Source organism: Chiroxiphia lanceolata, chromosome 4 (assembly GCF_009829145.1).
Source record: "Chiroxiphia lanceolata isolate bChiLan1 chromosome 4, bChiLan1.pri, whole genome shotgun sequence".
Lineage (NCBI taxonomy): Eukaryota > Metazoa > Chordata > Aves > Passeriformes > Pipridae > Chiroxiphia > Chiroxiphia lanceolata.
This window is the reverse complement of record NC_045640.1, coordinates 45,667,611-45,682,454: the sequence shown is the minus strand read 5'-3', so window position 1 is coordinate 45,682,454 and position 14,844 is coordinate 45,667,611. Positions and strand designations below refer to the sequence as shown.

Here is a 14,844-nt window from a genome sequence, read left to right as displayed (position 1 = left end):
AGAACTGCAGAAAGAAGGAGAAAAAAGGGTGAAGAAGATAATTTTTAGACTTCCTCTATTCCATATTGAGAAAATAAGTAACATTGCTTTTCTTCAAGGCTACACAGGCTTCACAGAGGAAAAACTTTCACTCTCCTTGAGAGAGAAGATGAAAGGCATGGGAAAACCAGATTCAGAGCGGAGATACTGCATATAAGTAAAAAACAAACAAAAAAAAAGAAGAGGAAATAGTTCATTATTCAAGACTGTTTATCTTCTAAATGGCATGACCCTCTAGGCAGTGTTACAGAAGACACCCTTGCTCATTTCCGTAATTTTTTAGTATTCCTTTCTTTCCATTCAAAACCATCTGCCTTTTCAGTTAACTTCCTTCTGCTGAACTTCTCAAGTACTTCTGTTTCATTCCAAAGATCTTCCAAAATTGAAGCAAGAAAATAATAAAATAATAAAAAGCAAGAAAAAAACCCCAAACAACTATAAATTATAAATTTAACAATGAAAAGTAAAACATCTATAAGGCCAGCTTTATTGTGACTATTTTCAAATCCAGAGCAATGGACACACTCCTTTATGAGAAATAAGCATAGGGACAAGAACAAACTTCCTTTCGTATTAAACATCCACTGATCAGTCCATGATCTGTACTTCTCTGACAATTTTTCTAACACAAAAAACGGAATTTTAAGTAAAGACTAAAGCAGCTTTGAAATAAAATTATTTCTGACAGTCACTCAAAGAGGCATCTTACCACCAGTGGCCATTATCAAGTTCCCTGCCACAAAGCCCAGAACCAAAAAATTCTCTTGTAGAAGACACAAGCATGTGGGAGTGCTCTAATTTGTTCAGTGACAGACTCTGAAGATTACCTTAAATTTTAAATTAGAAAATTAAACACATATACATATATATATGTGCACACATGCACATTTTCACACATTTTTTTCCTTTATGTTCTTTTGACAGTCTCTTCTTATCAAATTATGAGAAATTGCAAGAGAAAAGAATCCTTTATTTTTTGTTTAAGGGGAAAATAGTTTAATGCTTTTCTATATTACTCAGAACTGATGCAAAGTCAGGTGCAATATAGGGAAGTGTAAAATGAGAGGATATATCATTTCAGAGAAAGCTAAGTAGTTTTTTGTCCATTAAGTAACATCTTACTGTCATCCATGAAATAAAGGGCTATACTCAAGCAAGAAATATGATTTGTTTCAGAAAAATTCAGGACTACATTTCCCTGAAAAACTGAATGGACAGATTTGGCTGAACTGCTGGTGCAAGTATTTACATAGATTTGACTGATAATGAAAAGAGTGTTTTGGTTGTTTTAACACAGAAATTAAGGGATAAAGAAACAAGTCCAAATAAGTGAAGTTGTTCATGCATAGGTCATATAAGTATTTTAAATAAACTACTAGCATACCAGTCAACCAGGAAAAGGTTGACTGAAAGTCTCATTCCAAGTGCTTCGTTGTAGTAACAAACCAACTAATTCCATATGTAATGTATAAGAGCAGTGGATGCTCTTATTTGAAAAATACAGGGTGGTATGTAAATTAATGCTTAAAATGCTTTATCCTATGTTCACTTAACACAAAAATACACCCTACAATGGAAATATTTCAGTACTGAACTACCAAAGCTGATGAATTGCCAAAATTCGGTTGGATCCATTTTAAGGGTGAAACATACACACATACAGCAAAACTATTGTCACAAACTGGAACAGTATAACAGACTCTTTGGTGTATCTGAGATTACAGGCACTGAAAATGGATACATTTATTACCTTGACTTTTCTAGCTTGGAACACCACAGGGTGCACACTGAAACCCCTGCTTTATAACAGTTCAGTGCTACTTTAAACCACTTGAAATGAAGGAATGCTGCAAGTGAACAAGTCACTCTCACAAATTCTCCAGCTTATTAGCACTTCTTAGAAACATGTATTTAATGTGATGAAATTTTTATCCAGCAGTCTTCGAGAGCAACAAGCAGTGGAATTTTCAGGAAAAAAACCCTGGAAAACTAAAGAGGGAAGAAATCTATTTTTAAAATACAGCTTTTGAAATAGTTAAGAATTATGAGTTCAGAAGGAAAAACACTTCTACTGTTGGCAGTTTAAGAGCGGTCTAAGTGAAAAATCACAGAGTTAATTAACGAGACCAATTTATTGTCAACTGAAAGTATTCACTGTGGCAAACAAAACATGGCACTTGATTTTGGAACATACGTGACATACGTGACTATCTTTTAAGTATGTTCAATGATCAGCTGCAGTTACATCGCACTGAAGAGCTAATGATATCTGATACTTTCAGTGTGTACTAGCTGAAAGGTATTCATTGCTTCTTCATGTTATACTGCAAAATCTACTTCAGTGCCTATAAAAGATATGTTAAAGGCTAAAGAGGATCATGGCTATGCCTACATTTGATGATACTGCATCAGTGTTTTCTGTAACAACTTTAAGGAATGCATATGTTTACTGTGTAAGTACAGAACTTCTAGAGCTATACACTAAAGTTATTCTCAGTGCTACACAAAGAATGCTAAGTAATACTATTTTTAACTGGTTTCAGATTAGCAGTATTGCAGACAAGTGTTTTAACTACATGAGCAAACTGACAAAATGCATAAGGGCAAACTGTTAAGTCCTGTGACCATTTATAGTGCACTTCTTGATAGAAGCCCAGTATAACTAATGCAGAGGATGCAGAAGCCATGAACTGTCAGCTCTCATAACGGAAGTATTTTTACTCTCAAGGATCACAGTACACATTTTAAAGATAGTTTGTTAGGTCTAATGTACAATTAAGGAGGGGAAGAAATGAGTTCAAACAAGGAGAAGGTCAATAATCTTTAAGTCAGGTCAGTGTTTGAATGGCCCAAATGTACAATTGTCAGAAAAAAGTTGACATCAATATAGTACTAAGTCAATAACCTGGAAGCAAATGGTAGCTTGTGTTCTAAAGCACATCAAGCTTAGCTCTGAACATATAGTGCTAAATAATTCAATGCATTACTTATTAAATGAAAAGTAGAATTTTTAAAAACTAAACATTGCACATTGGTGAAGACTTTGTGTCAAAATTCCTATTTTGCGTTATGTTTAATAAAAGGATAAATCTGGATAACAAAAGTATCAATTCTCTCATTTACTGATATCAAAAATCAGACTGGGTTTTGGTATGGGTTTTTTCAACGTGTGGAAAGGAAAATGGAGAACTTGTATGCGACCTACGCGTATTAGCATGGAGGGAACCCAATATGGTAATCACCATGACTTACGTGCAGGCTTTGAGTGTTGGAAGGCATGAGACTAAAGGTGGAGCTCTTACCTCTTCCACTGTCAGCAGCCATCATACTGAGAATTGATAGTTTCAGAACACAAGATAAATAAGATTGATGATATCTTAGCTGATAAAACATACATTTAAGGTGTTTCCTCATTAGTCCTCATGTTAAAAGAAAAGTAGATGCTGAACAGCTTCTTAAATCCTCCTAGAGCTAGAACATTAAACTGACTGCTTGAACGTGGTGTAGGACAGGACAAACAAGATCATTCTGGTCATTTTGGAACAGAGCAAAATCTGCAGAGAACTGCTTTAGATTTTGGGAGGGTTTTCTTGTATTTGTGAGAAGTTAATGTGTGATCACACTTCCCATTACAGAAAATACACACATAAGACATCGGCATTAAAGTTCCAACAGTATAACATATTAATATAGCCACTAAAAAGACTTGTGAAATATAGCTCCGAAACTTATCTTCTACACTGTATACTATGCTTTATCCAAGACAAAGGAACTAAAACTATCCAAACACATTCCAAATGTTTATTTTCAAGGAAACAGTTCTCAAATAATATAAAAAAAATTAAAGCACATCTATGAAAATATAGAAGATTACTTTATCACTTCCAACATTATGAAATGTTCCTATTCCGTGTTCAGCAAACGCATATGTATAATATCTAATTTCAGGAAAAAAATACTTTTCTGAAATGCACATGATCCAATATTAAACAGTCGTGTGTGTGTATATATATATGTGTGTTCTAATTTTTGCATTGCTGCAGATTGACATTATGTTGCTAGCTTTCAATGCATGCATACCTTTTATATATAAGAAATGTTCCAAGAAATACCAAACAACACAGTAGAAAGAAATCAAACTTTCCAATGTGATCTCATCGAATTTAAATTTTGTCTGTGATTTAACTGAGGTTGCTAAAAAGTAGTATGTTGACATTCAAGGAAAGTCAGCATATTCACAAAAGGTGAGCTAGATTTTAAAATGTGCATCAATAAACAGAAACAGCATTTATTCAGCAGCAATACAAAATTCATATAATGATTTTTAAGAGCCACTTTATTAATACAGTTCCTGAAGCTGTAGCATAAGACCCGTGATAGTTTGTCAGGCTAGGATTGTCTATATATAAACTATATCGCAACCACCACATAGTAACATGCTATTTTTATTTTCTGTTACAGCAAAAAATGTTATCTCCATTACTGAATTACAAAAGTATAAAAATTTTATTTCAAGAATTCTTACTAAAAATGCTTAAATATTAATTAGTTTAACATTTCTAAATTCTCTAATTTAGTATCCAGTAAGTCACATATGCCAATACAATTCAGAACTGAGTTCAATGAATTATACTCCAAGCTTCATCACCTAAAAGACTGAATAACAGCAAAATACACATTTATGAAGGCACCTATTTTGTACAGCATTTGTTTTCCCCTATATGGTTTACAGCTATAAAAAAATCCCTCATGTGTTCCTTTAAATGAGTAATAGCTAAGACAACATGTACAGTTTTAATTAAAGTACAAGAATTAATGAAATAATGGCACCTTGAGTGAATAGATAGTGACAGACATAAGTACTTCCTCACGGAATGAATGCACCATGACAAAGCACTGAGCTACAAGCCAAGTGATCAAAATTCAGGTTTTAAAGACTTTTACACTTACCCGCCTACGGCAGAAGGGCAAACCCTGTGCAATGATGCTGATGCTAAATATCTTCATCACGGTTTGGTGTGGTAGAGGTTCTTTGGCACTTTTAAGATCAACAGGAACCAAGCCATGGTTGATGGCAGTTTTCCCAGGTTTGGACATTTTATCGTTCTTACTTTGTCAAGTTTACTAACACTGGAAGAACATTGGTAAAAACTTTGCTCTAAAGTTGCATGATTTTTTTTTTTTTAAAGTTTCAGACTGGTGAATCAGCTCCCCAAAGCTTGCTGCCTTTGTCTCTCAACCTTCTCCTGCCAAGTGTCCTGACCTGTCTGCTGCTCAGTGAAGTGCAAGCTATCCTAGTATAGACAGGAATTAAACTACCAAGGGGCAGGCAGACTGCTCCTGTCAGTCAAACAGCTGGTGGACCTCCCCTGCAATGTCAGAAAAGCCCTTCTCCAAAAAGGGATCTGCAGATTGAAAATGAAGAAAATCATGACTGCCTGGAGTTTTAATAGCCAGAGCCACTTACACCTGTACTTTAAAGGAAGAATTTTTTTTTTTTTTTTTTTTTTTCAAATTGGCATTGCACTTTCTGAAGGGGAAGTCAAGGAGATTGCAACCTTCAGAGAGTGACAGCATTGCTGCACAATCAACTCCACCACTCCACAAGCAGGTTTGTTCTGGACTGTCACTAAAATCAAATGAAAAACTGACTTGGACTTTGCTGTTTCTCAACTATAGCCTCCACAAACAATATATTGCTAAGTCCAAAAGTTACAAAAGGAAAGAAAAATGCATCAAAAAAAAAAAAAATGAGAGTCCTCTAAAATGGTGGCATTGGCACAAAACTTGTTCATTTAATAAAAGTAGAAGCGAAGCTACTGTTGTACTCCAGCCTGCACTTCCTCCTCTTTCCCTGCCGCTGTGGAGGGAGTATCATCCAGGCAGCTTTGGCTCTAAGGATGCAACGGTACAATAATCTTTCCTCTTCTGGCCATCATGAGTTTGGGTACCAGTTTCCTCAGGCCTATCCATCACACTGATGTAAAGGAGAAGGGCTCTTCCTCCAGAACAACAGCATATCTTGAAGGATGTGGGGAGAGGTCTGCCTGGCCTTAGCAACAAACCTGACTGAGGACCATTTTTCAGTAAAAAGGTTGGTACTCCACCAAACAAAGCTGAACAGCAATGTCTATTACTCAGATTTTCCACGATTAGTTTGCTTCCATTTAAAATAATTTCTTGATCAAATTAGCTTTCCTACAATGCCTCTAGGTTCCCACAATCCCTTTCTCATGCCTATACTTGGACATGTTTCTTAAAAACATATTCATATTTTGAAAATCTTTTTGAGCAAAACTAAGTAGAAAGAGACAAAAACCTGTGAAAATGTCTTATGAAATTGCTGATAAGAGATGCAGAAAACCATCAAAGCTCTTGTATGAACTGAGTCAGCACAGTCCAAAACACAGACAATAAATGACCATTAAGAAATCTTACAAGTCCCTTTATGCACAAACCAGCAAAGATAATTAACTGTATAATTATGTGAGGGCAAAAGAGGGAGTGCAGTAATGCTTTAATGCTCGGAGCACAACAATGTATCTTGACAAAAGACAGCATTAAAATATGACTGTATTAGCATTTCCACTTAGCCCTTTGTTTCCCCTTCAAAAAGCCAAGCTGTAAGCATGTGTCACTTGCATATACAGGGCCCCCTGACCAAACATTTGCATGTGGAAAGGTTTAAAAAGAAAAAAAAAAAAAAGAAGGGAAAAAAAATCCCTAGTGTTTCATTAAGAGTATATATACATTACAGTAAGCCTTCACTTACAATAAAATATTTCTCAGATAAACAAGACAATCCTTATTTCTTTACAGATGTTGCACAGTTGCATACAGAAAAGCTGTGACAATGCTGGGTAGCACAGAATTTTCATGCACAGATGGCTGGGTTTTTTTATTTTCTACCATACAATTCAGATGTTATTCTAAAGCACATTTAGATGTACATTTTCTACTAAAAGACTCTTTACATTTCCTACTTTATACTTCATCCTATAAACTCCAAGAAACAGTTTACCATTACACTGTACTCAATAGCAATAGCATTAGTTTATAGCTTCATTCTGAATTACTTCATATTTTATACAACAAGTACTAGGCTTTCACTTGACTGGAAAGCTTCAGAATAAGTGTCTTGGAATCTCAGTTTCATTCAAATAAGAAAATTTCACTGAAGTACTCCAAAGAGGGTAAAGAGGAGCCTTTTGTTTCTACTTTGAATAACTAAAGTGAAGAACAGAGCCAAAAGCTCAAAAGAGATCAACTCACATACCCTATTGAAGTATCATTCAAAAAGAAGCAACAGATCGGTTTTCCATTTTGACGAACTGGTCATCATTTCAATAGTTCCAACAAAGCGTGAAGTTGACCTAAATGTATTTATATAAATATAATTTGAGATTTTTATAGTAGGTAATACAAGATCAGATACAGTATTCTATACAAAGCAAGCCTTATTTTCTAGTTTAATAAATATTTGGCATTTCGTTTAATTGCATACAGAATTGTCTGCATGCGTGTGTGCACTAAGAGAAGCTGCTGAAATAAACTTAATTTTAAAGGAGTACTTTATTGCGCAATTGCTGAAAGAATTTGACAGCGTAGCAGATCACCAGCTGTTAATAGTTGGTATCAGAGCCTAGCATCTTATTACTTTACAGGCTTAGTTCCCCCCCCCTTTAATTATTAGCTCAGAACAAAAGTGCAAAACAGGAACATAACTTGGCCCGTTTACAAATTTACATACAATTGGGGAGCAAACAAGACCGAGGTGTTGCACTCTCTAAGCACTGCTCACTAGTCAAGTCTCCACTAACAGGTTATTCTCACACCTCTGAAAAGAAAAACTTGGGATTGTCAGCCCTTCTTGTGTGGTTTGAGATGAAGTCCCACTAGTACACTGGTTTTTCCTCAGAAACGTCCAAAATATTCTAGAGTAATTGCACAGGGACACATTGCTAGCTGAAAAAAGTATCATGTTCACATTCAGTGTAGTCCCCTTTTTACGTGGATAAAGCCATGACAAAATATGCACTTTTTTTCTGTCCCATGTGAAATTACAAAGCTAGATTTCATGCTTTATCATGGCAATAAGAAAAAGCTCCAGTTTTTATCTGTGTCTTTTTTCCCCTGCCTTTTTTTACCATCATCTCCTGGAAAAAGACTTGCACTAATAGATGAGATTTTGTTGGCCCAATTTTATTTCCATGTATCATCACTTTCTTTTCAGTCTTGTATTTCCTACACGTTACTGACTGTAGGTATAATTGTCTTACAGTAATGTTTAAAGGCCCCAAGCTGGACAGCTGTAAACATCTAATAAGTGAAAGTCCTTAGCCTGAAAATACAACACAGTCTAATTTAAGCAGTAAGAGGTTGTAACAGGAAGACAAAATGGTGAGGGTTGGCTATCTCAGAAGTGTCAGGAATACACTGAATATAGTAGATATCACTTATTTTTGTATTTATTACACATATAATTCTAATTTAAGCTCTAAATTTAAGTTTAAAGAATCACTGTTGTTTTCATCTTTAAAAGTCCTTTTTTACATTATACATGGTGAGAACATGTATAAACTTGACAAACGTGAAATTATGAAAATTTGAGATTTAATGCTCTGTAATATATCTTTCTAACATCCTATTTCTAAATAAAGTGAGGCCAATTTCCAGTGATGCTCCTTTTAAGGGCCCACCTGTCCTTGTAATTGGAAGATCACGTTTGAAATCATATCACATAAAAGTGCCTGAAACCTTGAGTTTGAAAATACTAGCTTGAGATTGTCAGGGACTTTCAACTGTAAACAAAAGAAACTGTTTCTTTTTGGCCAGTTCAGTGAGGCGGTGCCTTTGTAAAATGAAAGCATGTAGTAAGCAGCAATAATCTTTATACCTTCCAGTCAGGTCACAGTTTTAAGACACAAATCTAAGAAATTACCCCAACATTGAAAACCAGCTTACATACACACTATAGAATTTTCTCGTAGAGCTGACAACTGCTTTGCATATTAACATTACTGGAAAAAAAATTTTAAAAATCATGATATTTTAATATGGTGATGGAACAGTACAAGACCTACCCAGACCTAATGAAGTAAGTACAGAAAAATTAAAATGCAGACAGCAGAACTCCAGAGAGGTTCTCCAAAGTTTTTAACATCGGTGAACAGCTGCCCTCAAATGGATAAAGCAGAGCACTGCAACATTTCAAAAGTTACCTTCTCAAATCAATCATAGTAACATCATAATCCTTTGAATATATTTCATAATATACTCCCTAAATAACATCTGTAGTAAGCTCCACATAGGTGCTGCATACAGAACGCACTATAATTTACATTATACACGAGCTTTATTATTCCCTTGATATTCATGCTAGTCCCTGTTGGTCTAGAAAGACCAAGAACCACTTTGTCAGCAAAGCAAGGTACTCTATACTACACTAGTAACCACTCACCTAGCTACTGTGGTCCCAAGTTTATTTATGTGAGGGATTTCTAATATCAATATACAAGTAGTTTTCAAATGACACATTGCACATTGGCTTGTTTTGTACAGGCAAATGAACCAGCTGTATAGTTAAAAGGTACTGCTGTACAAAAATAACTGCAACTGTATTAGTGGTGCTGGACAGAAAAAAACGTTATTGCTTTAAACAGTCTGTATTCTATCCAAGTTTACCCAATAAAAACATCTGCACATATAAGAAAAGATAATGACCCAGACTCCTGAAGAGGGTATGGAGGGAATCAATGGGGATAACAATTTTGATCTTATGAGATCAAAATTTCCTAAAAAACATACACTTGAATAGTATGCAAAAGGGACAAAACTACTAGTTTAAACATGCAAACTGATGGCTTTCTCTATAGTTCATGAAACACCCAGGAGTAGACCTGTTGTATCACAAGCAACAGAAAGAACGAAGTCTGGCTCCAGGTTAGATTATCATGACAGTTCAAATTGCACTTGAATTACTCTACAGCTTCTCCAAGTCTTTATGGTCCCAAAATGTCAGGGGACCTACATGGAAGGCTCACTCTGAACAGTCCAGCCATAGCAAAGCTTTATTTCAGGCTTATGCCTTACTATGAGTATTGACTAATAAATGGTTTCTACGGTTTAAAGGAAGGAACAAATGTTGACTGAACTGTTTACATGATCATAGAAATACTCAGTTCCTCAAGAATTCAATTATGTCTTACCAGGTAATGGTCACTTCATAGACTTCCTTTTCTGCTGATGCACTAATAAGTCTCTCCCTTTCCTACCTACCCTCTAGTTACCTTGAAAACTTGTGTAATCTCTCTCTTTGTCAAATTGGGTGAAAATTAGTCAAGAAACACATAAGGTCTGGAAAGGATGACAGTGACAGGCAAATGTCTCAACTGCACAAGCTTCATTTGCTATGGCAACAAAGGTTAAGAACACAGTGAAGAAGAACCCAGATTTTCTTAACTCAGATTCACTCAAATGATACTTCCTGGTTATAATTCTGGCTCTGAAATCATATCCAGGTATGGCCATTAAAAACTACAATGATGAAAAACATTTTTATCTAATACAATAGAGCTACCTTACAGTTTTTGCCATGAAAGACCAAGGAGGAACTATGGCTTTTGTAACTGCTGGTGGAAGATGGTACAATTTGTATGACATTCCTATATCGAAAGGAAATTATAAAAGTCAAAAAAAAATACAGATAAGGATGATGGTAAAGCTTCTGTCTGGCAAAACACAAGATAGCATTCCCAGAAGTCCACTAGTGCAGAGCAGGCAAGATATGAAATATCAAGTTTAGCAGCAAAGGGGAAATCATGAGATAAACATACCTACTAGACATTTTTCATGCCTATGTGCATGCTCGTATCCGTCAAGCATTCTGGCATTTAAGTGTGAGCGCACAGAGAAATAAAATGAGACTCAAACTTGACCTACTGCATTCTAATACTTGTGTATGGCACTTAACTACATCAGCCTTGCTTGCTGGGGAGCCCAGGAACTAGTCAGATTAATCAACAGCAAAGGTTCACTACTTACAATTTCTAATTGCAACCACGAATGGAAGTGAGTTTGAATGTCAGCGAGTAAAAAAATAACAGATCTCCACTGGATCTGTTCAATCCCACAGGTGATCTTTGCAGCTAAAAGGAAACAAAAAGGTTCATTGGAGATTCTAGTAGCAAAAAGGAGGCAGCTAGCCCTTCCCTCCTCCTTGCTCTGGCCATTTTTTCCAAACTCTTCCTTAAACTGGCTGCAAAATTTGTCAGGTTTGTGAGCTCTAATATAACTCCAGTAAGTAGGATACCTGAAAATCCTCAACTTTTGTTGTTGCTAAGTTATTTTTCCACTATTGTAAACAGTTCACAAAGCAGCCAGATGCATGATGAGACGAAGAGTGTTTAGAAGTGTAGTCAAGACCTCCATCTTTGGGCAACGAGATATTAGATCAGTTCCCTTTGTCCAATACTGGTCCTGAAGAGACATCAATGATAAAAGCTTCGTAGGCATCTCACCAAGTACAGAATTTCATCTCAAAAGAAAGGGAAGGGAACATGCAGGTACTTGCAGCTCTGCCCTCAGTCACACTGGTACTAGTGCAATAGAGCACTTGACTAATTACAAGGGACCATTTGCACAAGTTAACTTTTTGTAAGGTCACATGGATGGTTTATGAAAACAACATAGACTGTCTGGTAAACTGCATATTGACAAGACTATATAATATCAATACTAATGATACTATCATATAATTAAAAAAATACTTAATGATGAGCATCTAAAAAAATAATTCCTACCATATTTAGACATGCCTGTAAGTGTCTAATAATCACTTGAAACTACAGGCCTTTATTATTTCGCTTTATTCCACAGCTCCCCTAACTTTATTACTTTATTTACTGTACTATGGGGTCTTGTTGTCATTGTCACTTTTTAAAAAACTATTTTTAAAGCATGTATCTTCATTTCTTCATTAAACATTTCAGAAAATATTCTAGGTATGCAACAGAAATCCAGCTGCATCTTCTTGCATTTTATAAATATTCCAGAAATGTCTGCCTCACTGGCTATAACATGACCTGTTGGATAAGCAAGTTTAACTCTTCGGTCTAGTCAGAGTTGTAACAGCTGCTAAAAAGAATTGCTACAGCTGCTCTGCAGGAATTTATTTGCTGACCACTTACTTATGCTGTTGTTGCACCTTTAAATAAAGCTAAGAATTAAGAACTACAGCAACAGGTAGAGAAGTCATGCAATATTTAATGCTGGATTAAAATGCACGTTAAATTCCCAGCTGAGGATAAGCTGGGGGAAGGGAAAGAGGGTGACTTTTTTAGTAAGGAGGTTGCTTTTACGAAAATGGAAGGAAACAAAAAAATTAATTTTTCATACTGAAAAATTCAGCTTTTCTTATCACTGTATCACCCTTCCATGTAAAACGCAAGGCTTTAAATGAAAAATTCTCTATTTACATACCTACACATACAAAAATAAACAATGCAGTACCAAAATATTTAAAACATGATTACCAGTTTCTGAATAATGTACAAACAGCACTGCCAAAATGATGTTTGGACTTAGACTTTTCTTTCTTTCTACATATTAAATGGGAACAGGAAAAATCCCCAAAATATCAGATAGGCATTAAAATATTTCTGCCACTTAACACACCTAAGTATTTTTTTCTTCTGTAGTGAAATTCTGTCCACATACCATTTATTCAGCATTAAGAAAAAAAAACCCAAACCAAACCTGACAACACAGTAACTCTCCAGATTAGCAATATTGCCTATTGCCAAAATAAAAGGTTGAACAATGCAAAGTATTACAATTTGTATGTTTGAAACAATATGGATATCAAGGTCTATTTTGATACAAGACTATTTTTCTTACTAGCACTGTAAAATACACGTAAATACATAAATCTAACAAATGGAACAACTGATTGTTACAATGGCATTCATCTGATAGCACCAAATTAAGCTATATAATCCTTTTCAGCTGGTAACAGCATACTGCAAAGGGTGTGAGGCTATTTATAAAGCTCAAGATATGTAAAGTAAAGAATGCCTAGACCACAGAAAAAAAGCAGGTAGTACGTTGAAGAGTTGGCACTCTTGATTGGTATGGTTGCCACCTTGATCTTTAACTTGTCTGTCCTTTTTTCCACCTTTTTTTTTTTTTTTTAGAGGAAGGGGCAGCCTTGCCTGTACTTTCATTTCACAAACACTGGCTTTCTCTGATTTGTTCAAATTTCACTTATAATTTAAAACACTTGTAAGTATTTAATAGAATTTTCATTTTGTATATGGTCAACTAAGTCCAGCTTTGAGTTTACTGGCAGTCAGACTTCAAACCCTGCCAACAAAGAAAGGCAGTGCAGCAGCACCAAATTCTGCCTGGCACAGTGTAGAAAGAGTCAGAGTCTGTCAACAGCCTGTCCTCCAAAACAGATACATGTGCACACCTGTGTGTTGCATACTTGCTCTAGGGCATGGAATACTAGTGGTTTACATCAAAGCCAAACACTGTGTGGAAGGGTGAGTGCCTCCGCATAACAATTGAAAGCGTCCTTCCTTTGGATGAAGTCCAGCTTACCATTGAGGGACAACATTATTACACTTGGCAAGAACAAATGAATATTGAATGATTTTATGTCTGATTTCTTCCATTTGGCCACGTCACTTCCAGTTTCTTAACTTCATTTTTACATATTTATTTTAATTAAGTCTTTTTTTTGTGTGTGTGTTTTAGAAAATTTGACCAAGGGATCATACTGAAGGAATTATGACGTTGGCAAAACTATGTTTATTATGTGTTGTCTTTTAATTTTTTTTAGTACCCTATACATTTGGGTAATCCTTAAGGGACACTCAGTAATTTGAGAAGAACAAAAGGTCTCCTCTTCTAAACATTGACTGGATAAGAATGTGATTTGCACTTACAGGAAATGTTGCTAATACTTTAAGTAGTAATGACTTTTGATGATGAATAAGGTGGAATTTATCCCTGCTGGCAATCTGTGGTGGCAATTAGTACACTTTCCACTTCACCTGAGGCACCAGGGATAGAACAAATGTGTTAAGATACTATAACCATTAACTTAGTAATATGTCATGACATAGCTGAAAAGCATAGCCACTGTCTTCCAAGACTGAATTATACTGAATTTTACTAAAATTCACAATTTGCTCCTTTCATACTATGCAATGTACGGTCAGGTAATAAAGTCAGTAGAAAACATGAGCTTTTAGTAAGAAAAAAATCAAAAGAAATAAGGTTTTTGAAGAAATAGTTAGTTTGGACCACCTTGACTTGGGATAGAAATCTCTGCACTTCCTTAGCATTTGTGTCCTTGTCAGATCCTCTCCCTCTTCCCAATTCTTGTTGTTACAAACTAAGGAAACAAAATTTAAAATTAGCAAGAGTAGAAGAAAGGAGAAATGATACAGAAGAGATGCCAACAGCAATGCTTTTCTCTTGTATTCCAGTAATTATTATCAAGATACCTATCTATGCACAAGAACTCATGACTTTAAAATTTCAAAATTTCAACACCAATTAACCAATTAATATGTAACATTATATCAGAAGCTGTACCATACGGCGTCAATGCACACAAAGTTTTTTAACTTAAAGCCCATTTTACAGTAAGTTGGTGAATTTCTGAACTTGTTGGTCCAGGAGAGACTGGGGAGAACTCTCACAAATTTTGCATGAATTTAGAGTTTAGACAGCATGTTCATTAACCACATTATTGAATAGAAGGGAGAAGATGCTTGTGACAAAACAAACCGTTCA

At 35.4% G+C, this 14,844-nt stretch overlaps 1 protein-coding gene and 1 long non-coding RNA gene across 2 annotated transcripts in view; both read right to left on the bottom strand.

Annotated features, from left to right (window-relative positions):
• FBXW7 (F-box and WD repeat domain containing 7) overlaps nucleotides 1-14,844 on the bottom strand; it is a 179,399-nt gene that overhangs the window by 75,852 nt on the left and 88,703 nt on the right.
• On the bottom strand, nucleotides 504-5,073 carry LOC116785876. Its single transcript, XR_004356757.1, has 2 exons — nucleotides 4,990-5,073; nucleotides 504-2,028 (listed from the first exon to the last, which is right to left on the bottom strand). It is a non-coding gene; the product is annotated as an uncharacterized LOC116785876 (long non-coding RNA).